Source organism: Canis aureus, chromosome 20 (genome assembly GCF_053574225.1).
Source record: "Canis aureus isolate CA01 chromosome 20, VMU_Caureus_v.1.0, whole genome shotgun sequence".
Taxonomy (NCBI): domain Eukaryota; kingdom Metazoa; phylum Chordata; class Mammalia; order Carnivora; family Canidae; genus Canis; species Canis aureus.
In genome coordinates, this window is record NC_135630.1 from 15,633,785 (window position 1) to 15,657,621 (window position 23,837).

The following is a 23,837-nucleotide window of genomic DNA, read 5'->3' on the forward strand; positions in this document are numbered from 1 at the left end:
AATCAATATATATTCTAAAAGTTCTGTTTTGCTCAGATTAACCTGAACTGTACTCTTTCATATCACACTGGCTTAATTGTGATAGTGATTTTTAAAAATACACCCACACTCACACATACACATATATATCAGAATGCTTTATTCTAATTAAAATAAGTATGCATGTATTTAGCTTCATGGCTTAAATATGAAAATCACCTTCAGAATACAAACATTTAGAGTTTTGAAATTTGAATACCTTAATTGAGTGTTTGGTTCTGGAAATTTTAAGAATTAAAATTGATATATCACTAGTCTATCTTTAAAATGCTCAGGATTGTTAGAATATAAACTTCCTCTGCTTAAGTGAGCACTACATTTTTTTTGGTAGGTCTTAGCAAAAATTATTAGTGATACAGTAAGTTATTCATAAATCACCTGTCAGCCCCAAATACATAGTCAAGCGTGCCTGGATTTTGGGATGATATCTATACTTGTTTTGAGAAAATCAAACTAAGAGAGACTGAGACAGTATGTAAACTCACTGATCCCAATGCTGTCTATTACCAGCCATGTTCATGTGGGGATACGCATAGTACATTAAATTCTCTTTTTAATGTCTTATTTTAAATCCTCAATTCCATTGCAAGAAATAAAATAAGGCTGCTTTCCACCTTGAAAATTTGTGTAGAATGTAAAATAAGTAAGTTATTGAGAGACTGAAATATATTAAGGAATGTGTTTTACTTAAAATAAACAAAGAAAATGTTGTTCGGAACCTCCCACTCAATAAAATACAAATAGATAATAGGTGGAAAATAGATAAATTGATCGATAAAGAGGCTACTATGATGTTTTCAGCTTGGGCTTTAGTCAATATTGCCCATGGTAATCCATTGAATGTTGTAGTCATCCTTCTCACTGATTTGTTGACAATGTTGTTTTATCTAAATAAATATGTATTTATATTTTATATAGCATATAAATATAAATGTTTCCTAAATTAAATACATATGGCAAAAGGTGAAGCAGAAGCAGGTCATATGACTGTGTATGTTTGGTTTTATGGTACTGTGAGGCCTAAAAGGATTATGTTTGTAAAATTAAAGTTTGCTCAGAAATTAAGGATTATATTTTAAAACGTTTCTTCCAAGGTCTTCTTATTACTAAATCAAGCATATTCTATACATTATTAAGGAGCTAAAATTGCTACATACTGCTCAGCCATCATAGTTTAAAATCAAGTCTAAGAAGCTTGTTAGCATGATAAATTTATTATTATTTTTTATTCTCAGAACCTATGCATTTGTATGCTAAATTGAACGTGTCATATTTCCAAAACTTATATGAATATGAAATTTCCTTAAAATAGCCAGTGTTTTCATATTTTCCTAAAAATACAAAAAATTGCATTTTTGATGACTCTTACTATGCCTATTCATTTTACAATACAAAATGCATGTAAAATAATTATTGAACAAGAAAATTTATGGTATAAGTATCTGTCAATAATCACTTCTTATAATTCACAAACTGGAAATTTATTATTTCTATTAAAAATACAAAATTACCAAAAAAAAAAAAAAAAACCCAAAGTGAAACAATTACCATGTTTGGTTAATCTTCTTGCTACAAATATAATTTTTATGATCTGCATTGGCTATTATGATAGCTAAATACTATAAATAGATATATGTTGATATAGATATGTAAACACATAGTAATTCAGAAATAAATTGTTATTATTAAAGAAATAACTAATAAGTATTAATTCAAATATGAAAAAGACAGAATTTAATTGAATCTAAATGGCTATAATGCAACATATCTTCATACATAATACGACGTTATAAATGAGCAAAAATCTTGTTAGATTGTTTCCTTACCTCCCAGACTGTATAAAATCATTAACTAAAGAATAGTTGCCTTTCCATTAGTAATTTGCACTTTTACTGGAAATGTTTTGAATTCTCTTCTCTTGTGTGTTTCAACCTCCATGCATCCACACTTAAACAACTAAATGAGTCATGTCACTTGCGGTTAAGCATTCAGAAATCTCTACCTTCTAAAAAAATTTAACTGAAATTTATATAGTTAGCTTTCTATACATTTCCAAATTTTTTTTTTTTTTTTTTTACATTTCCAAATATTAATTGTCTCTCTAACAACGGTAAATTCTTAAAATTCTGTGAAATTTACTTGGGTGGATGACGTTGGTTTCCACATCAGGAAACTTTCCTAAATGGGAATAGAAATTAAAAAGGGAGGGGGGCTTATTATACTACCAGTGGTAGATAACTGCTTTGTGTGAATGGATGTCTGGGTCATTGGATTACCCATACAAAGATTTAGGTAGGATCCACACTAGAATAAAGACAGCCAGAAAGAAAGTAGCAAGCACAAAACAGTTTATTTATTTTTTTCTTTGTTAAAGGAGGAAAAAAAAATTATTGTTATGTCCATGTTCCTTTCTAAGCCCATATCTTTCACAATGGATCCTATCCCTTTCCATGCACTCAAGGACTTCACTTCTCTCTAACTAATGCCTGTTTTTCAGGTCCTCTTTATTATTATTTTTTTTTTTATATTTTTATTGGGCTCATTGAATAGGGCGCCAGATCTGCAGACAGCTGTTGTCTCCGCAAGCCAAGCCCAGCCCACACAGAAGCAACTATGTCTAAGGGACCTGCAGTTGGGATCAATATTGGCTCCATCTACTCCTCGTGGGTGTCTTCCAGCACGAGAAAGTGGAAATAATTGCCAAAGATCAGGGAAACCGAACCCCGAACGATTGATCAGTGATGCTGAGAAGAATCAAGTTGCAATGAACCCACCAACTCGGTTTTCGATGCCAAGTGGCTGACTGGACGTAGATTTGATGATGCTGTCGTCCAATCTGATATGAAGCATTGGGCCTTCATGGTGGTGAATGATGCTGGCAGGCCTAAGGTCCAAGTAGAATACAAGGGGGAGACAAAAAGTTTCTATCCAGAGGAGGTGTCCTCTATGGTCCTGACAAAGATGAAGGAAATTGCAGAGGCCTACCTTGGGAAGACTGTTACCAATGCAGTTGTCACAGTACCTGCATACTTCAATGACTCTCAGTGTCAGGCTACCAAAGATTCTGGAACTATTGCTGGTCTTAATGTACTTCGAATCTTCAATGAGCCAACTGCTGGTGCTATTGCTTATGGCTTAGACAAGAAGGCTGGAGCTGAAAGGAATGTGTTGATCTTTGATTTAGAAGGTGGCACTTTTGATGTGTTAATCCTTACTATTGAGGATGGGATCTTTGAGGTCAAGTCCACAGCTGGAGACACCCACTTAGATGGAGAAGATTTTGACAACCAAATGGTCAACCATTTTATTGCAGAATTCAAGAGCAAGCACAAGAAGAATATCAGCAAATACAAGAGGGCAGTCCTCCATCTCTGTACTGCATGTGAATGGGCTAAGCGTACACTTTCTTCCAGCATCCAGGCCAGTATTGAGACTGATTCTCTGTATGAAGGAATTGACTTGTATATCTCTATTACTCATGCCCAGTTTAAAGAATTAAATACTGATCAGTTTCATGGCACCCTGGACCCTGTAGAGAAAGCTCTTAGGGATGCCAAGCTGGACAAGTCTCAGATCCATGATACTGTCCTGGTGGGTGGTTCTACCCATATCCCCAAGATTCAGAAACTTCTGCAAGATTTCTTCAATGGAAAGGAACTGAATAAGAGCATCAACCCTGATGAGGCAGTTTCTTATGGTGCAGCTGTCCAGGCAGCCATTCTTTCTGGTGACAAATCTGAAAATGTTCAAGATTTTCTGCTATTGGATGTCACCCCACTTTCTCTTGGTATTGAAACTGCTGGAGGAGTCATGACTGTGCTTATCAAGCGCAATACTACCATTCCTGCCAAACAGACACAAACCTTTACTACCTACTCTGACAACCAGCCTTGTGTGCTTATTCAGGTCTATGAAGGTGAGCGTGTTATGACCAAGGATAACAACCTACTTGGCAAGTTTGAACTCACCGGCATACCTCCTGCTCCTTGTGGGGTTCCTCAGATTGAAGTCACTTTTGATATTGATGCTAATGGTATCCTCAATGTGTCTGCTGTGGATAAGAGCACAGGAAAAGAGAACAAGATTACCAACACTAATGACAAGGGCCGCTTGAGCAAGGAAGACATTGAGCGCATGGTCCAGGAAGCTGAGAAGTACAAAGTGGAAGATGAGAAGCAGAGAGACAAGGTGTCTTCCAAGAATTCACTTGAGTCTTACGCATTCAACATGAAAACAACTGTTGAAGATGAAAAACTTCAGGGCAAAATCAATGACAAAGACAAACAGAAGATTCTTCACAAGTGCAATGAAACCATCAACTGGCTCAATAAGAACCAGACTGCAGAGAAGGAAGAATTTGAACATCACAGAAAGAGCTGGAGAAAGTCTGCAACCCCATTATTACGAAGCTATACCAGAGTGCAGGAGGCATGTCAGGAGGAATGCCTGGAGGCTTTCCTGGTGGTGGAGCTCCTCCCTCTGGTGGTGCCTCCTCTGGGCCTACCATTGAAGGGGTTGATTAAGCCAACCGGATGTCATTGTTCCATACATTTGAAGGACCCAAATTTGTAGCAAATTCCATGGCAGTTTTAAAGTCAAGCTGCTACAGTAAATATACTGTGCATATACTTGAATATGGAATATGTGCACAGGGAAAGGAAATAAACATTGCACTTTATAAGCACTGTATTGTTAAGTGGAAAATGCAATGTCTTAAATAAAACTGTATTTAAAATTAGCAAAAAAAATATTTTATTGGGGTTCAATTTGCCAATATTATATTGTAACACTGAGTGCTCATCCGGTCAAGTGCCCCCCTCACTGCCCATCACCCACTCAACCCATCCCCCCACCCACCTCCCCTTCCATTACTTCTTGTTCCTTTCCCAGAGTTAGGAGTATCTCATGGTTTGTCTCCCTCTCTGATATTTCCCACTCATTATCTCTCCTTTCCCCTATAATCCCATTCAGTATTTTCAATATTCCCCATATGAGTGAGACCACATAATATTTGTCCTTCTCTGATTGACTTACTTCACTCAGCATAATACCCTCCAGTTCCCTCCATGTTGAAGCAAATGGTGGGTATTTGTCATTTCTGATGGCTGAGTAATAATATTCCATTGTATACATAGACCACATGTTCTTTATCCATTCATCTGTTGAAGGACATCGAGGCTCCTGCCACAGTTTGGCTATTGTGGCCATTGCTGCTATAAACATCGGGGTGCAGGTGTCCCAGCGTTTCACTGCATCTGTATCTTTGAGGTAAATCCCCAGCAGGGCAATTGCTGGGTCATAGGGCAGGTCTATTTTTAACTCTTTGAGGAACCTCCACACAGTTTTCCAGAGTGGCTGCACCAGGTCACATTCCCACCAACAGTGCAACAGTGGCTGCACCAGTTCACATCCTCTCCAACATTTTGTTGCTTCCTGAATTGTTAATTTTCCCCATTCTCACTGTTGTGAGGTGGGGTCTCATTGCGGTTTTGATTTGTATTTCCCTGATGGCAAGTGATGCAGAGCATTTTCTCATGTTTTTGTTAGCCATGTCTATGTCTTCCTCTGTGAAATTTCTGTTCATGTCTTTTGCCCATTTCATGATTGAATTGTTTGTTTCTTTGCTGTTGAGTTTAATAAGTTCTTTATAGATCTTGGATACTAGTTATTTATCTGATACGTCATTTGCAAATATCTTCTCTCATTCTCTAGGTTGTCTTTAGTTTTGTTGACTGTTTCTTTTGCTGTGCAGAAGCTTTTTATCTTGATGAAGTCCCAATAATTCATTTTTGCTTTTGTTCCCTTTGCCTTCATAGAGGTATATTGCAAGAAGTTGCTGTGGTCAAGTTCAAAAAGGGTATTGCCTGTGTTCTCCTCTAGGATTTTGATAAATTCTTGTCTCACATTTAGATCTTTCATCCACTTTGAGTTTATCTTTGTGTATGGTGTAAGAAAATGGCCCAGTTTCATTCTTCTGCATGTGGCTGTCCAATTTTCCCAGGAAAATTTATTAAAGAGATTGTCCTTTTTCCATTGGATATAGAATATCCTGCTTTGTCGAATATTAGTTGACCATAAAGTTGAGGGCCCATTTCTGGGTTCTATATTCTGTTACATTGATCTATGTGTCTGTTTTTGTGCCAGGACCACACTGCCTTGATGATCACAGCTTTGTAGTACAGCTTGAAATCTGGCATTGTGATGCCCCCAGCATTAGTTTTCCTTTTCAACATTCCCCTAGCTATTCAGGGTCTTTTCTGATTCCACACAAATCTTAAGATTATTTGTTCCAACTCTCTGAAGACAGTCCATGGTATTTTGATAGGGATTGCACTGAATGTGTAAATGGCCCTGGGTAGCATTGACATTTTCACAATATCCATTCTTCCAATCCATGAACATGGAATGTTTTCCATCTATTTGTGTTTCCTCAATTTTTGTGATTTCAGAGGTGTTCTGTAGTTTTTAGGGTATAGATCCTTTATCTCTTTGGTTAGGTTTATTCCTAGGTATCTTATGTTTTTGGTGCAATTGTAAATGGGATTGACTCCTTAATTTCTCTTTCTTCAGTCTCATTGTTAGCGTATGTATAGAAATGCCACTGATTTCTGGGCATTGATTGCCAAATTGCTGTAAGACTTCTAGCAATCTTGGGGTGGAGTCTTTTGGGTTTTCTATGAGCAGTATCATGTCATCTGCAAAGACGGAGAGTTTGACTTCTTTTTTGCCAATTTGAATGCTTTATTTGTTTTTGTTGCCTGATTGCTGAGGCTAGGACTTCTAGTACTGTGTTGAGTAGCAGTGGGGAGAGCGGACATCCCTGTTGTGTTCCTGATCTGAAGGGAAAGGCTTTCAGTGTTTCTCCATTGAGAATGATATTTGCCGTGGGCTTTTCTTAGATGGCTTTTAAGATTCTGAGGAATGTTCCCTCTATCCCTTCATTCTAAAGAGTTTTGATCAGGAATGGATGGGGTATTTTGTCAAATGCTTTCTCTGAATCTATTGAGAGGTTCATATGGTTCTTGTTTTTTCTCTTGCTGATATGATCTATCACATTGATTGGTTTACGAGTGTTGAACCAGCCTTGCATCCCAGGGATAAAGCCCACTTGGTCATGGTGAATAATCTTCTTAATGTACTCTTGGATCCTAATGGTGAGTAACTTGTTGAGGATTTTTGCATCTGAGTTCATCAAGGATATTGGTCCATAATTCTCCCTTTGGGTGAGGTCTTTGGTTTTGGAATTAAGGTGATACTGGCCTCATGAAACGATTTTGGAAGTATTCCATCCCTTTCTATCTTTTGGAACATCTTTAGTAGAATAGGTATTGTTTCATCATTAAATGTTTGGTAGATTTACGGAAACTAATGAAAATGAAGTGTTTGAGTTTTTTCCAAATTTCTTCTTGTGATTGAGGTTTTTTTTTTTGTTTGTTTTGTTTTTTTTTTTTTTTTTTTGATTGAGTTCTAGTTTCAAAGCATTGTGGTCTGAAAATATGCAGGAGACAATCCCAATCTTTTGGTATCAGTTGAGAACTGATTTGTGACCCAGTATGTAGTCTATTCTGGAGAAAGTTCCATGTGCACTTGAGAAGAAGGTGTATTCAGTTGTGTTCAGAGGCAAATTTCTGTATATATCTGTGAAATCCATCTGGTCCAGTGTATCATTTAAAGCTCTTGTTTCTTTGATGATATTGTCCTTAGAATATCTGTCATTTGCACAAAGTGTCATGTTGAAGTCTCCTACTCCTTTACTTTATTAGTGTATTATTAGCCTTTATTTTGGTTATTAATTGATTGATAGACTTGGCAACTCCCACATTAGGGGCATAAATATTGATGATTGTTAGGTATTTTTTTGGGTAGACCCTTTAAGTATGATATAGTGTCCCTCTTCATCTCTTACTACAGTCTTTGGGATAAATTTTAATGTATCTGATATGAGGATTGCCACCCCAGCTCTCTTTTGAGGACCATTTGAAAGGTAAATGATTCTCCACCCCTTCATTTTCAGGCTGGAGGTGTCCTTAGGTCTAAAATGAGTCTTTTGTAGACAGCAACAAGATGGGCCTTGCATTTTATCCAGTCCGAAATCCTGCATCTTTTGATGGGATTATTTAGCCCATTCACGTTCAGAATAATTATTGAAAGTTATTAATTTAGTGTCATCGTAAGACCCATTCAGTCCTCATTTTTATGGATTATTTCTTCGGCTTCCTCTTTCTTTTACAGAGTCCCCCTTAATATTTCTTGCAGAGCTGGCTTGGTGGTCACACATTCTTTCAGTTTCTGCCTATCTTGGAAATTCTTTATCTCTTCTTCTATTCTGAATGAGCACCTTGCTGGATAAAGTATTCTCGGCTGCAGGTTCTTCTCATTTAGGACCCTGAATATATCCTGCCAGCCCTTTCTGGCCTGCCAGGTCTCTGTGGAGAGGTCTGCTGTTAATATAATATTTCTCCCCATATAAGATAGGGATCTCTTGTCTCTTGCTGCTTTAAGGATTTTCCCTTTATCTTTGGAATTTGCAAGTTTCACTATTAAATGTCCAGATGTTGAATGGTTTTTATTGATTTTAGGGGAGGACTTCTCTACATCCTGGATCTGAATGCCTGTTTCCTTCCCCAAATTAGGGAAATTCTCAGCTATGATTTGTTCAAATATGCTTTCTGGCCCTCTGGCCCTCACGGTACCTTCAGAACCCTAATTATATGTAGATTTTTTTCCTTCTGAGGCTATCCTTTATTTCCCCTAACCTTTCCTTGTGGTCTTTTAATTGTTTTTCTCTTTTTTCCTCAACTTCCTTCCTTGCCATAAACTTGTCTTCTATGTCCTCACCCTTCCTTCCACCTCATTAACCCTCATGGTTAGGACCTGATATGAGGATTGCTCATATCAGGATTGCTCAATCAGTTTGGATTGCATTTCATTTAACTGATTTTTAATTTTGGCCTGATTGGATCTAAATTCTGCAGTCATGAAGTCTTTTGAACCCCTTATGCTTTTTTTTCCAGAGCCACCAGTAGCTTTATAATTGTTTTTCTGAATTGGTTTTCTGACATCGAATTGTAATCCAAATTCTGAGAGTCTGTGGCAGGGAGTTCTGTTTCTGATTCTTTCTTTTATGATGAGTTCTCTGCTCAGTGCAGAGTAGCTGTATGAGTGGGCTGATTCAAGAATATCAACCACGACCTAAGTAAATTTCACCTTAGGTGACTCTGACAAGGTCAGAGACCAGAAATTGAAAACAAAGATCAGAACGAAATAAAACAAAAAGACCACTAAAGTGAAAAACAAATTTTAAAACAAAGTGGTAGGGATCCCTGGGTGGCGCAGCGGTTTGGCGCCTGCCTTTGGCCCAGGGCGCGATCCTGGAGACCCGGGATCGAATCCCACATCAGGCTCCCGGTGCATGGAGCCTGCTTCTCCCTCTGCCTGTGTCTCTGCCTCTCTCTCTCTCTCTCTCTGTGACTATCATAAATAAATAAAAATTAAAAAAATATATATAAAAAAATAAAAAATAAAAAAAAATAAAACAAAGTGGTAAAAAATAAAAGACCAAGAATGCCAAAAAAGAAGAAAAAAAAAAAAAAAGAAAGAAAGAAAAAAGAAAAAAAAAGGTAAAAAAAAAAAAAAGCAAAAGTAAAGAGGAAAAAAAGGAGAAGGAAAAAAGGGCAGGACTGGACTGGAAGATGGTGTGGTAACAAAATTGTAGTGGAGGGAGAATGTAGTCTACCTGAGAGGTTCTAGAGGATTATCCTCTTGGTTCTGAGTATATTAAGTTCTGTATGTTAGAAGATGCTCAGTCCCAAGTTTATATAAACCAGAAATACTTGCAGAGAGCCCCAGGATTGACCACCAAAGCACAAATGAGATAAAAAAGGGGGGGGGGCATAATGGGAATGAAGAGAGAATATAATCTCATGGAATGAACCAGCATGGCATACCACTTGGTTCTGGGTGCACGCTGGTCATATTTTAAAAGGTACTAACTTCTGCCAGTGTAGAACAAAATGAGGCAGAGAAAACAAAAGACAACAACAACAGAAACATATTTTGTATATCTCCAAAATTAAGTATGTTGAAGGGAATCTAGAAATAGAAAAGTATATCTAAGACATATAATTGTAGAAATATGAAAGTCAAAAAGGAAGAAACTTAAAATGAAAAGGTGATAAAATATTGTAGTTAAGGTGGGAAAAGAGAAAAAAAATATTGGAAAATTTATAGTATGATATAAAAACGAGTAGTCCTGGAAAAAAAAAAAAAAAATAGGCGGAGTACCTTCTGGTTCTATACACTGTAAATCCCTCTGACTTCCCCTGGAACTTTCCAGCACTGCTCAGTCAAGAACTTGCTCTTCCCCTGTCCTTCCAGCTGGTCTTCTCGGGGAGGGGCCTACTGTGCTGATTCTCAGGTGTGTGCACCGGGGGAGGTGGCCCGCCCCCTGCCAGGTGCCCGGCTCAGTGGGAGCTGTTTATCCTGAGAAGCACCTGTTCCCTGTTGGCCCTGACCCTCCCAGGCTCAGGGTGACTCCAGGAGGAACAACCACACTGGCAGAAGCGGCCAGCTCTCCAGCCCTAGAGTCAGCTCCCGCAGTAACCACTGCAGCTCCCAGTCCACAGGGGCCTGGATGCTCCCAGGGCGGGGGGTGCCGACCTGCACAGCTTGGGGGTGCCTGGTGTCAGGAGGATCCTCACTGTCTGTGGCGGATTTTGAAAGTCCCTAGGTCTCTGGGTGGGGGCTCTCCTGTCCCGAGGCTCCCACCCCCTTGGCTGGGCTCCTCGTGGGGTCCCTCCCCCACTGGGCTCTATTTTATTTCACCTTTTCCCACCTTCCTCCCTTGCTATAAGCATCTTCCTACCTGTCTGTAGCAGCCCGCTATTGTGTCTACATCTCAGGTGGGGTTCGCCACCTGATGGGCCCTATGGGTCTCCAGGATCATGCCCTGGGTGGAAGGCAGGTGCTAAACCACTGAGTCACCCCGGGATCCCCATGCTCCAGGGATTTTAATGTATAGCTCATTTATCATGTCTCTATCAAGGACTTGGGATTGTGCCTCCCAACATTCCTTCTGCTCAGGTCTAGCTTCTACTCAACAATTAGAAAACAGAAGTTTAAAATAGAAAGTTAAGACTGAAATATTTGTAGGTGTATTACTTAAAATTCATATTCTAAAAAATTATAAATAGGGCAGCCCAGGTGGCCACCTTTGGCCCAGGTCATGATCCTGGAGACGCAGGATAGAGTCCCAGGTCGGGCTCCTTGCATGGAGCCTGCTTGTCCCTCTGCCTGTGTCTCTGCCTCTCTTTCTCTCTGTGTCTCTCATGAATAAATAAATACAATCTTAAAAAAAATTATAAATGAATAATTATAAAATTCATATTCTACAGAATTCATCACAGCCAATATTATCCTTCACATGGAATACAGTGTAGGTATAGGTTCGAAAATATTGCAAATCAGTAAATACTATTTTTTCCACTTGTGAATAATACCTCATCTAAGTAGAAAATTTACTGATGGCAGACTTTTTTTCCCCCAATTTTATTCCATTGTCTTCTGATGTGTGTTGTCGTGTGAGAGGTATCAAGGCAAACGGATTCTTTTTTTGTTTGTTTTTGGTGTTAACTTCTGTTTTACCTGTCTAGCAGCTTTTCCGGGTTTTCCCTTCCCTATTAGAATTCGACATTTATACCAGTGTTTCTGCTTAATGGTGCTAAAGTGAAACTGAATTAGCCTTTCAAATCTTCTGACTCAAAATCTCTTTAAGTTCAATAAAATTGCTTGTACTATTTTTGTGAAGTCCCCTGTTTCCCACCAGATCTTTCTATACTCCTGAATGTTCATTATTTGAATTTTAGGTTTCTTCATTGTTCTTCAATTTTTCTGTCCTTTCCTTTGTTATTCTCATCTCTTTGTATTTTGTAGTATTTATTCCACTTGATCTTTCAGGATGCTAATATAGAGCATAATGTTAACATCTGGGACAATTATATATGGATATCTTACATGTTAAAGGCATGTTTCTATTCCACAAATATTTGTTCTAATGTCGAACTGGAAGTGCTCAATTCTTCCCCCATATTCCCCTCCTTCTCTCTTTCTCTCTCTTTTTTTTTACACTCAAGTATGCTATATATTCCTTTTCCTTCTTTTTTTTTTTTCAGATTTAAGTATATGTCACTTCCTTTTCTTTCCAGTTTTTATTTACATTCCAGTTAGCACTAATATAGTGTAATTATTAGTTTCTGGAGTACAACTTAGTGATTCTTTACTCACATGCAACACCCAGTGTTCATCACAACAGGTGCCCCCCTTAATGTCCATCACTCATTTAGTCCATCCCCCCACCCTCCTGTTTGTGCTCTATAGTTAAGAGTCTGTCTCATGGTTTGCCTCTCTCTTTCTCCTCCATGTATCTGTTTTGTTTCTTAAATTCCACATATAAGTGAAATCAAATGGCATTTGTCTTTCTCTGACTTACTTCATTTATCATGATACTCTCATCTCCACCCATGTCATTGCAAATGGCAGATTTAAGATTCATTCATTTCTAGACCTGAGTAATTATATATATATATATATGTTAATTATATATATAATTATATAATATATTATACATTATATAGTATATATAATTATAATATATGATATATAATTTATATATATACAATTTATCTTATTTATCTAATTTATCTTATTTACCATTCATCAGTCATGGACATTTGGGCTCTTTTCATAATTTGGCTATTGTTAATAATGCTGCTATAAACATCAGGGTACATGTGCCCTTTTAAATCAATATTTTTGTATTCTTTCCTCCTCTTTTTTCAAAAGAATATTTATTTATTCATGAGAGACACACACAGAGAGGCAGAGACATAGGCAGAGGGAGAAACAGGCTCCTCACAGGGAGCTCAATGTGGGACTGGATGCCAGGACCCCAGGATCATGCCCTGAGCCAAAGACAGAAGGTCAACCGTTGAGCCACTCAGGCATCCCCCCTCCTCTTTTCAAAAAATCTTTCTTCTTCTCTTCTTTCTTTTTCCTCCTTCTGTTTTTTAGTTTGTTACCTGTCTCTTCCAAAGCTTATTCCAACTAGTGACAACTTTTTTAATGTTTTGATTAATTTCCCCTGGGTGCCTCTTAGGTCATCTTAAGTTTAGTACAATTTTCTTTTTGGATATTGAAACACTATTTATGCTTGCTGCTCAGATATAACTTCTGGCCTTAAGAAGCAGTAGTCTCTGTTTCATCAAGCCAGCAATGAGCCAGTGTGCGTCCTTTCGTACCAGGAGGAAGTCTTTCTGCTCTCCCATTGTTCAATTGCCAGGATTCAAGCTTTATTCTCTCTTTCTCTACTGGGTTCCCAGAAAACTAAATGCCAAGTTTACACTCACCAGGTGTTCTCTGCTTGCAAACAACTACTACTGATGGAATTCAGAAGTGAGAACAGGAAACATGTTTCCAAAATAGATGAGAACAGCTTTCTGACAGTATACTTTTAGAACTATTCTGTGCCTTATATATGCACAGCACTTTAATATTATTGATAATATTAATTATAGGAATATTAATTAAGCTCCTAATATGTTCCAGTCATGCAGAATACATTGGACTTAAGGTTTTCATAGCTAGAAATAAAAAGCAAATGGAAATGGTGCTTTATGCATACTTATTGCTTCACAAAAAGAATTGAAAAGATATGTATTAAAAGTAAGTGATTCAATGATGTTGCTATGGGCATTAAAATTTTTTTTTTCAATGTGAAGAGGTTAAAAATACAATAATTATCAGTACAAGGTTGGGCCTGTCTTGTCTCATGTTAAAATGCCAGTACTTTTACTCTTCATTGCTTTTTCATCATCAGTGAAAATGTCATCATAGTAGAAAAGGCAAAACAAGTCTTGGCATAATTATGAAAGTAATTTTGACTTGGTGAGCCCCCTAAAATGTCTTCCCTAAAAGAGGATATTTCAAGTATCTGTGCACCACAGACCACAGGAATCAATGTCCTCAGAAATCTTATGTAACACCAGGTACTGGCATCAAGTTAAGGTGGGAGGTAGTTCGTGGAAAGGAAGGAAAACCAAACCAGACACAAAATCAAACCCCCTCATCCCCCCCCCCCCAAAAAAAAAGCAGTTGAAAGTTCTTGACACATTTATCTGACTTGATTTTTGTTCTTGTTAGACCGTGGTCATCTAATTAATGCAGGATAATTTGTAATACATTGAAAACTTGAATATATATCACAAGTATGTTCTACTGATTTCTGCACTTTAAAGATTCCTTTCTCAAATGTATAATTCCTAGACTTCAAATTTTATCTAAACATACACTTTTCTTTGATACTTTGATTCTATCAGTCTCTTTAAGGAAAACTACTTTCACAAATTATTTATGATGTAAGAATAACAACAAAGAAGAGTTAATTCATTGAGATCATTGCTTTTTAAACCCTAAAGAAAAGCAAAAATAGTATGCACTATGTTTGCTCTAAATATATTCTCATGGGGCACTTGGATGGCTCAGTCAGTTAAGCCTCTGACTCTTGATTTAGGCTCAGGTCATGATCTCAGGGCCCTGAGATGGAAATGAGCTCCCTCCTCAAGACATAGTCTGCTTCTCCGTCTCCCTCTGCCCCCTCCCACATTCTCTCTCATGTGCCTTCTCTCTCAAATAAATAAAATCTTAAAAAAAAAAAATTGAGACTCAACCTCATACTGATTGTAATTACCTCATTTAAATATAAACAGATAGATTTAAAGTAAAAGAATGGAGAAATACAAATACTAACACCCAGGAGGTAATGAAAAGGGAAATTAAATAATGATATTGGGCCAATTCTGTAGGAAGTTATAACAATCCCAAAAGTTTATTTGCCTAACATCAGAATTTCAAAGTACACTAGGAGAAAATAAGCACATCTGAAAAACAAAAATAGAAAGATCCGAAACTGAATTTGGAAACATCAATACTCCTTTCAAAAACTGACAGAATAATTGGATAGACTATCAGACAACTTGGTCAAATTGATATTTATAAAATATCTCATGTAACAGCAGAATACATATTCTTCTTAAATCTGCAAGAATAAAAATTGTACAAAGTTTACTCTTGAATCCTAAAGGAGTTATCATGGACATTAAAAACAAAGATACTTGGAAAACACTAACTCAAAAAGATAAATGTATCCTCATGTTCAGTTCAGTATTATTTACAATACGTAAGATATAGAAATGACCTAAGTGTCCATTAATGGATGAGTGGATAAAGAAACTGCTGTGTATATATGTTATTCAGCCATAAAAAAAAAGAAATCTTGCCATTTATAACAACATGGATGAATCTCAAGAGCATAATGCTGAGAGACAGGGAAAAATAAATACTGTATGATCTCACTTATGTGCAAAATCTGAAAAACAAAACAAACAAAAACAAATAAACAAACAGAAAGCTTGAAGATACAGAGAACAGACTGGTGGTTACCCGACACAATGGGTGGGAGAAATGAGTAGAATAAAAAAGATTTCTGGAAAGTTTCCAAGTAATTGGGAAGAAAATTCACATCAGCATAATCCATGGGTTAAGGACAAAGTGTAAGAAAAATTCAAAATATTTTCAAATGAGTGAAACTGCGAACAAAATAAATCAAAATGTGTAGATATAACTAAAGGAGTGCTTAGAGGGAAATTTATGTCATTAAAGACTTGCATTAGAAAAGCAAGGTCTAAAATCAAGAAATTTAAAAGTCTTCCATAAGAAATTAGGAAAAGGAGAGCAAGTTAAATACAAAGCCAGTTGACTAAGAAAATAATAATGAACATTTAGAGTAGAAATATATAAAAGAAGAACAACAAAAAACCCCAAAAGACAGCTCTTTGAAAATACCAATATAATTGGTAAGCCTCTAGTCATGCTGACCAAGAAATAAAAAAGAAAAATACAAAATAAGAAATTGTCAATATGAAGAGTGAAAGAAGTGACATCATTACTAATCATAAATTATTTATACAAAAATCCCTATGCCAATTAATTTGACAATGTATACAAAATAGGCCAATTTCTTGAAAACCTCAAACTACCAAAATCCAATCAAGATGAATTAGATAATTTAATAGTTCTACTTTTATTAAACACATTGATTTTTTTTGTTAAAATCCTTCCAAAAGAGAAAATCTCAGAGCCAGAAAGTTTCACTTTTAGTCTTAATAAACTGTTAAGAAAGAAATAATACTAATACTTCACAATCTGTTCCAGAAAATAAACAAAGAGGTAGGACTTCCTACATGCTTCTCTAATGCCAGAATACAACTAATCCCAAAAGCAAACACAGATACACTATAGACTAATATCCTTCATGAATACACACACACCTGCTTGAGCCTGCAAATACAATCTCAATAGGATCAAATGAAAACTGTAGTAAGTGACCCCATTTGCATGATGTAAAAAATGATAGATGTTGATAGATGGATAGATAAATTGGTAGGTAGGTAGGTAGATAGATTAGATAATAGAGGATAGAGAGATAGATACAAAGATAGATGATAGATAGATGATGCATGCACACATTCAAACAAACATAGTTGCATACGTAGAATTCAAGCTCACTGAGAGAGGTGGGGTAAAAGACCTGACCCAAGTACTTTGGAAAACAGTACTTAAAAAAAAAAAAAAAAAACCTCTAATATAAAAGACAAAAAAAAAATATGTATACTCTGTAGTCTAGTTAGCAAATTTCTTTTGCACAGAGATACAGATTAATACAGTAGAAACCACCCCCCCCCAACCCCCGCCCGGGGTTTTGCTTTCCCCAGTTTTAGCTACCCATGGTTAAGTGTGGTCTGGAAGAGATGATCCTCTTACTGATTATGATCAGAAAGTCAATAGTAGCCTAATGCTACATCACAAAGCCTATGCCATTCACTTCACTTCATCTCATCATACAGGCATTTTATCATCTCACACTTTCACAAGAAAAAGGTTGAAGAGAGTACAATAAGATCTTTTGAGAGAAAGAGAGAGGGAGACCATGCTTATATAATTTTATTACAGTATATGGTTAAATTTGTTCTACTTTATTATTAACTATTATTGTTAATCTTTTACTGTGTCTAATTTATAACTTCTATCATAGGTATGTATGTAGAGGAAAAGACAAAGTATATATAGAATTCAGTTCTATCTGCAGTTTAGAGAATCCACTGGAGGTCGTTAGAAATTATCTCCACAGATAATGGGGGACTTCTGTAACTCTGAAACTTTTTAAAAAATTTATGTGGCTTCTAAATTTGATTTCAGAGTCAAGCGAAATGATCTTCCACATTAGCTGTAGCTTTAATAAAATATAAATCAATAATTACATTTGGCACATTAGTTTTAAGGTATTTCTTGAAAATTGATTTTTGTTTAATGGAGAGAAGGCAGGCACCACATGATTTAAATGTAATATAGCTAGGCTTCCTCAACTACCATTTAAAGAAATTCCAGGCATTTATATGAAGTATTGTAAAACCTTCTGCTTGACAGCAATTTTAGAGGCTACTGACAAGTCCCTGGGTAATGAGCTCTTTCTAAAGCATCGTCTCATACTAATGTCATTGAGTTAGCTATAGAAAGATAAATATTTATGTGTATATTTTACTTAAAACCGGCCCTCACTCCTGAGAAATATAGCCTATTATTAAAACAAAATTGACAAGCAGGAAAATAATATGTAAAATACTATTATTTTCAATTGCTTAAAACTAAAGCTATTTGGAGTATGACACAAGATGAATAGCAAACAGTGTGAGTAATAGAACCAAATTACACACATATAAAATGAACGAGATGTGTTTTTTCCCCCTTTATAACGATATCACTAATCGTATTTACTACGAACCTAGGGCAATCATTCTTAAAACACATTTCTAATTTAAGAATATGTGCTCCACAGAGTTTATGGTGCCATCAAAATCTTTGTTTTATAAGCCTGTTTCCTCATCCTCAGCTCAAATTGCTTTGACAAGGTTAAAACAAAGATCAATAATTTCTAGGAAGAGCTAACTGATATTTAACCGAGAATATTTTTCCATATTATATGCCAAAATTGTGTTCACCAAAATAATAATGTTTTTATATGTGTATGTGTATATATAGTGCAGTTTAACTGGAGCAAAACTAAACAATCAAGAAATTGTGGGAAAATATGCTTTTCCCCTAAACCCTAAAGAAAATACCTCAGAGTAATATCTAAAAGAAAATCACATATAAAATGAATTATCTACTAAAATCTAAATCTATAAAAGGTTAAATAAAATCATAATAAATGATTACCATCTTTGAGGCTGTGGATAATCTCATCAGCATGTCCTTTATCTGTACATCTAAACACAGCCTTTATTAACATATATGACAATTTCTGGAACCTGATTTCATCTCAGCTTCTCATTTAGTGATCACAATGTATTATGTATGTATGCTTGGTTACAAGTAATAATTTGGCAAAAGGAAATTGCTAATACTTCAATGATGAATAAATGTCACTTTCACTAGGAAATACACAACTAACGAAGAAAATGCATTATTGGTTCTCATATTCAGAAATTAAGCAGAGGACTGGAAAGCTTGCCATAAATATATGGTGTTGTAGAACACATTTGTATTATTATCTAACATAAAATTATATTTTACTATCTTTCATATTGTTAAATGCGCAATAAAGGGAAAGTCAATATTCCTTTTACCACTTGGTCTACTTTTATGTTAGTTTTAATTTTATTGAGATATCCATCGGCAGCATTTTTAACACTCTAATAACTCACTCCTGTATATAAGGAAAGGTTATGGAGGGAGAAGAGGCTAAGAAATATTTGCATTTTGGGTTGTTTCAAAGTCATCACCTCCATATCTAAAAAAAAAAAAAAAAAAAAAAAAAATAGCTACCCAGACATTGCACTTCTTGGTTGTTTACGTAAATCAGGTTTTACTTGGGGCAGACAGAGATTACAGATATAATAGTACACTGAGACAGGACTTTTTTTTTTTTTTTTTTTGAGACAGGACTTTCACGTGCATGCAGAGATACACTCTCTTACTCCTTTTGACTTAGAATTATCTATATTTATTTAAAAACAATATTGCTAGATGCATGGAAAAATTCATACACTTTAAATTTGTTACTGCCTTGATTTCCAATCCTTCATATTTATGAATGAAGATAAATTGGAAAAAGGATAAAAAAATAGAGACTTATGTCAGATAGATGTGCACTAAGTCCTTTTTCAAACAAACATGTGCAAACAACTGGAATTTCTAATAAATTTGCAATGATAAATCATTTCATATATGGAGATATAGTTGCTTCAGTCAATGAAGACCAGGATATATATATATATATCTTCATAGGATCAAATCAGTCATAGGATCAAATTTTATTTGACTGTTTACTGTGACTATGTAGACTTAATAGATATAGAAATTCCATTTGCTTGTGAGTTTCACAAAACAGAAAAAGAGTGAGGGATCAATGCTTCTCTTTCTTTTGCTCCATTCTTAGAGCATTTCCTGAAGGTTTGCTGGCCGCTGTAGCAAACAATCAAAAAATAGATCATGACCAAAACATGGTACGAGTGTATGTGCCATTCATTACAAATCCAATATAGGTTTTTGGAAGATGGTTCTCATTCAAGAGGTGACCAAGAGACACAAGATCATCTATCCTCATGGTGCTGTCACTTTTGGCTATGGACATAGAAGGATGTGTGCCCCCCTTCTGCTCACATTTCTTCAGTTAGAGCTATGCCTGAATTGTAGTTAGAAAGGGAGAGAATAGGGAGGAAGATGGAAGGCATATGACAGATGAGTGATTCCCTTTATAAAATCCATGGCTGGTCCTCCTAGTAACTGTCCTCCATATCCTTTGGCCAAATGTGTGGGATTTGCTTGCTTGTTTGTTAGTTTTCACCATAATTGTAAAGGAGGCTGAGAAATACATTTTTATTTATTTGTTTTATTTTTAGCTGCACACATTGTCAACCTAAATAAAGCTAGAGTTTATGTAATATTAAGGAAATCAGAAAAAAAATGGGTGTGTAGTAAGCAACAGACAGCAATGTCCATAGCCACGTGGACACAACTAATTGTTTCATAGATAGATTAGACAGATACTACACTTTGCAAAGTTAGACACATTCTTCGCTATTACTTCTGATTTCATCAGTACTGTATTGTGCCTTAGACCAGTGCTGCTACTTTATATTCAGAAGCAGTCAACAATTTTAATTTCCTAACCTATGTTTTAAGTATTATTAGCCCAACCTCCTGTCCACTTATAATGACAGAGAAGGGAGTACTGATCTTTAAATAGGAAAATAAAGACATGTATGTCCCAGGAAAGCTGCTGCAAATACCACAGCATTCTCCATTGATAAATATAAAACTAAGGTGTTGGCTAGTTGCAACTCTCCATTGACCTTCATAATGAACTTTGAGTAGAAATAAGTACTTCAAAATAGTAATGGCTTAGCACAAGGATCTCACAAAACCTATGGACCCTCACTGTTGCCACATTAGCCCTTATAAAGGAGGCATAAACCCAGGAAGTGACAATTGTTCTTATGAATTTTCTAAGTCCTCCTGCCCTTTTCATATCCCCTTCCTGGGCATCACTACTTCGGGCCACATCTATCTAGAGGTACCTCCTTATCTCACATTGGCCATAATTAGAGGGTCCACAGGCTCTGATGTGCCAGGCAGTTGTAGTTTCCACTTGCCCCAGCATTCAATCCAGACACTGAACGACCCTATTCCCACCTTTAAAAGTATTTCTGTGTGGATAGCAGCTGCGGGGCCAACGAGCTATAAAGTTCATGGATGGAGTTACGTGATCCTGCCTCTTTATGGAGTAGGTCCCACAGTTCTTAGATCATTTGCTCCCTAGATTCCCACTACAGTATCAGGTAATAAAAGATACTGCCAGATCTAATCACAAAATAATCCCCAAAACCCTTACTACTAATAACAAAAGTAACATTAGTTAAAAACAAAGGATAAACATATTTGTAGTCCAACTAGGTTTTAGCATTTCACAATTTGAGGGGCTGTGAATTTCAATGGTAACCCAGCCTAGAACAGGGCTTCTCAAACTTTAAGGTAAAAATAAATCACTCTGGAGGTCTTTCCAAAATGCAGATTCTAACACATGCCTTGGTGGCAAATAAGATTCTCCATCTCTAGCAAATGTCCGGTTGATGTAGATGCGTAGATGAGCAGATCAGACATTAGCCTGGTCTATTTCAAGATAATTAATTTGAGCTTGGAAAATGAAATTGGTTCCATTTATCAAAAGTAAATAGCAATACTTGTGCTCTTTGAATTCAGATGTTTTGTTTTGGTACATAAAAGATTAGAGATAAATTGAGCTGAGTGAAGTTGTTTTTTTTAATTTAAATTCAAATTAGTTAACATATAGTGTATTATTAGGTTCAGGGTAGAGTTTAGTGATTCATCAGTGGCATACAACACCCAGTGCTCATTACATCAAATTCCCTCCTTAATTTCCATCACCCAATTACCCCATCACCCCGCCCATCTCCCCCACAGCAATCCTGTTTGTTTGTTTGTTTTTTTAATAGAGTTGTCTCTTATGGTTCTCTTCTTTCTGTTTTTATTTTGTTTTCCCTTCCCTTCCCCTCTGTTCATCTGTTTTGTTTTGAATTTTCACATATGGGTGAAATCATATAATTGCCTTTCTCTGATTGACTTATTTTTCTCAGCATAATATCCTCTAGCTCCGACCACATCCTTGCAAATGGCAAGATTTCATTCTTTTTGATGGCTGAGTTATATTCTATTGTATATATACACCCTCTTTATATGTTCATCTGTCACTGGACATCTTGCTGTTTCCATTTTTTTGGCAATTGTGAACATTGCTGCTATAAAATTGGGATGCATGTGCCCCTTTGAATCACTATTTTTGTATCCTTTGAACAAATAACTAGTAGTGTAATTGCTGGGTCTTTTTTTTAAATTTTATTTATTTATGACAGTCACAAGTCACACACACACACAGAGAGAGAGAGAGAGAGAGGCAGAGACACAGGCAGAGGGAGAAGCAGGCTCCATGCACTGGGAGCCTGACGTGGGATTCGATCCCGGGTCTCCAGGATCGAGCCCTGGGCCAAAGGCAGGCGCCAAACTGCTGCGCCACCCAGGGATCCCTAATTGCTGGGTCTTAAGGCAGTTCTTTTTTTAACGTTTTTGAGGAACCCCCATACTTTTTTCCAGAGTGGCTGTGCCAGTGTGCATTACTACCAATGGGGTAACAGTGTTCCCCTTTCTCCACATCCTCACCGACATCTGTTGTTTCCTGAGTTGTTCATTTTAGCCATTCTGACTGGTGTTAGGTGTTATTTCACTGTAGTTTTTATTTGTATTTCCCTGATGATGAGTGATGTTGAGCATTTTTTCATATGTCTGTTAGCCACACATATGTCTTCTTTAGAGATATGTTCATGTCTTCTGCCCGTATCTTGACTGGATTTTTTGTCTTTTGGCTATTTGATTTCTTTATAAATTTTGGATATTAGCCCTTTATCTGATGTCATTTGCAAATATCTTCTCCCATTTGGTAGTTTTAGTTTTGTTGGTTGTTTCCTTTTCTGTGCAAAAGCTTTATATCTTGATGAAATCCCAATAGTTATTTTTGCTTTTCTCTCCCTTGCCTCTGAAGATGTATCTAGCCAATAAGTGGCTGTAGCTGAGGTTGAAGAAGTTGCTGCTTGCATTGTCCTCTAGGATTTTGATGTATTCCTGTCTCATATTTAGGTCTTTCAACCATTTTGGATTTGGTTTTGTGTATGGTGTCAAAAAGCAGTTCATTTTCATTCTTCTGCATGTGTCTGTCCAGTTTTTTCTAAAATCACTTGTTGAAGTCTCTGACTTTTTCCCATTGGATATTCTTTTCTGCCTTGTTGTAGATTAATTGACCATAGAGTTGATGGTCCATTTCTGAGTTCTCTATTTTGTTCCATTGAGTAATGTGTCTGTTTTGTGCCAGTACCCCGCTGTCTTGATTTGTAATACAGCTTGAAATCCAGAATTGTCATGCCTCCAGCTTTGGTTTTCTTTTCAACATTATTTTGGTTATTTGGGATCTTTCCTTGTTCCATACAAATTTTAGGATTGTTTGTTCCACCTCTGTGAAAAATGCTGGTGTCAAGTTGATAAAAATTGTATTAAATGTGTAGATTGTTTTCGGTAGTACAGACATTTAAACAATATTTGTTCTTCAAATCCATGAGCATGGAATGTTTTTCCATTTCTTTGTGTTTTCCTCAATTTCTTTCATACATGTCCTAAAGTTTTCAGAGTACAGATCTTTTACTTCTTTGATTAGGTTTATTCATAGATATCTTATGGCTTTTGGTGCAATTGTAAACAGGATTGATTCATTGATTTCTTTCTACTGCTTTGTTGATAGTATATAGAAATGCAGCAGACTTCTATGCATTGATTTTATGTCCTGTGACTTTGCTGAATTCCTAGATCAGTCCTAGCAATTGTTTGATGAGTCTTTTAGATTTTCTACATAGAGAATCACATCAACTGCAAAGTGTAGAAGTTCGACTTCTTCTTTGCCAATTCAGATGCCTTTTATTTGTTGTTGTTGTTGTCATTGTTCTTGTCTGACTGCTGAGGCTATGATTTCTAGTACTGTTTTGAACAACAGTAGTGAGAGTGGACCTCCCTGTTGTGTTCCTGACCTTAGGGGAAAAGCTTTCAGTTTTTCCCCCACTGAGGAT

The 23,837-nt window shown here is 36.4% G+C and overlaps 1 long non-coding RNA gene and 1 pseudogene across 4 annotated transcripts in view; one reads left to right on the forward strand and one right to left on the reverse strand.

Annotated features, from left to right (window-relative positions):
* Positions 1-23,837, reverse strand: part of LOC144291490 (uncharacterized) — a 214,803-nt gene that overhangs the window by 136,466 nt on the left and 54,500 nt on the right. The window lies entirely within an intron of this gene.
* On the forward strand, positions 2,653-4,615 carry LOC144291489 (heat shock cognate 71 kDa protein pseudogene; annotated as a pseudogene).